At 28.2% G+C, this 2,500-nt stretch overlaps 1 protein-coding gene across 1 annotated transcript in view; it reads left to right on the top strand.

Annotated features, from left to right (window-relative positions):
• The window catches only part of LOC125038496 (probable glutamate receptor), a 20,104-nt gene that overhangs the window by 3,130 nt on the left and 14,474 nt on the right, over window positions 1-2,500 (top strand). The gene's annotated exons all lie outside the window — the stretch shown is intronic.

Below are 2,500 nucleotides of genomic sequence, written 5' to 3' on the forward strand. Positions count from 1 at the left end.
TTAGTTAATGGAACGTGGGGAAAATTACATTCATTTAAATGTGCAAAGGTAAAAAATATTTCTATTATTGAAAGATATCTGGTACGTAATTGTAAAATGTAATGATGATATTGAAGATGATGATAATCATAATAATAGTGATAATGGTAACAATAATAACAACACCAATGATAATGATGATAATAACGATAGTAATAGTAATGATGATAATGATACTATAACAACAACACTACTACTACTACTACTAATATTAAAAATAATAACGATAATAATATATCATCATTATTACTGTGATCGTTACTATTATTGATAATGATGATGATGATAATGACAATGATAGTGATGACGATGACAACAAAAACACTACTAATGATAATAACAGTAATGATAACAGCGATGACAATAAAATAACAATAAAAAATTATAATAATAACAATAAAACCAACAATGATAATCATGATGAAGGCGATGATAATAGTTATAATAATAATAATGATAATGATGATACTGAAAAAATAACAGCAATAAAAAATAAAATTAATAATAATAATAATGATAATAATGATAATGATAACAGTATTGATGACAACTATAGTGATCATAATAATAAAATAATAGTAATGATAATGTTAATGATAATAGTAATAATAATGATAATATAATTACAGTAATAATGATGATAATGATAACACTGACAATGATAACGATGATAATAATGATAATAATAAGAATAGTAATAACAATAATAATAAGAAAAATAACAATGGTAACAATAACAACAATAATAATTATAAGAATGCAGATAAATAGATAAATACACTAATTTTTAAAAATCCAGGAAATTTCTATACATTTATATACACATATATATACACACACACACACAGAGCTAGATAGATAGACAAATTGATATAGATAGATATATAAACAGATTCCCCGAAGCATTAATAATAGAGCACAAAATGTTTTATACTCACAGTCCCTGAGTATTGACAGAGGAGCGAGCGTAAGAGATAAGTGTTTGTCCTCGGATGACAAAATCGTTATACCATAATGGCCCCCTTTTTCCTATACTCGTTACAGGTTATGTTATCCCTTATTTACACAACGGAGGGAACATATATTGGCAGGGAAGGGAGAGGGAGGCCATGATGCAATTTTAATACTGTGTGATGTGGATCATTAAATGATAATCTGCGCGTGTTTGTCGGTTATTAAAGCTGGATTTCTAAGGGTTGTTTGGTCCTCGTGGAAAGTATTTAGATAAGTTGTAATTATATTCTTTATTTTCTTATTCTTATAGGATTTTTTAAAAAGATTCTCATCATTTTTATTTTTTTTTTTTTTTTTTTTTTTTTTTATCTCATACTCGGTAGTATCAATGAGTTATAATTACTTATAACTTTCGCTGAATGGTTAAGGACTGATATGTTTGTTCTTCAATAGTGATATAAAACAAAAGGGAGAGAAGAGTGAAGGAGAAAGGCCTATGGATAGTGAATAAACAAAGTAAAACTTGTGCTCAAATTCTATAAGGATTGATTGATTATTTAAAATTATCTGCCGCGTCAACAGCTAAGGTCATTAGCGGCGAACAACTTGTTAGACTGAATTTTTTTTTATAAGGATTGTGTCTACCGATTATTACTGCATTTCCAATATTCAATATACTCTATCAGAAGTTAATAATATATCTGGGCCTTATGCAATGTCATTACTTTGATCGTTATTTCTATATATACCACGCGACTGAACACTAACCGGAGAAGCAAACCAAGAAAAGATTCTGTTGTTGCTTGTCTGTTTTCTATCCGTCTCGTCTAATATGTCTTTCCGTTATTTGTTATCTTAGACCAGCAAAGCAATCTATGACAGATACATCAAAAAGTATCTTTACCTCATGTGTTCTGGTAAAAGATTAACCATTACTCACTTGATATAATATTGACAGAAATTATGATACCGTATATGGAATCTGATACACATCACTGGCCTATCATTACATACACTGGACGGTGTTGACATGTAGTAACAGAGGTATATGAACTTCTCAAGGAAATTACAGCCGTAGACAGAATTCGCCTTGAACGAAACCTTCCTAACCAAATAATAAATAAAAAAATAAAAGAATAAATAAAAAAATAAAGACGTAAATGTCACGTGATTTAAAAGATTTTAAATGGCATTTAATACATATTCGACGAAAGCTTTCATTACATCTGTACATTTAATACCGGAACCAAAAGCAATGTGTACTTTACTATGAATATACATCTCTTACACACATATATGTAAATATAAATGTACATAATAGTAATAAATAAATCTAAGTATAGAAGAAGAGTTTTATAAATGTAAATTCCGTTATGACTATATTTCATACCGATAAAGAGAAATCAATATATCTATTGTACAAGCAATAACTATCTGAACTAACCATATGATTCTTTAGTTACCCTTTTCTACATATGTATGGCATTCACAGGCTTTTTCTGCGCTA

Source organism: Penaeus chinensis, chromosome 25 (assembly GCF_019202785.1).
Source record: "Penaeus chinensis breed Huanghai No. 1 chromosome 25, ASM1920278v2, whole genome shotgun sequence".
Lineage (NCBI taxonomy): Eukaryota > Metazoa > Arthropoda > Malacostraca > Decapoda > Penaeidae > Penaeus > Penaeus chinensis.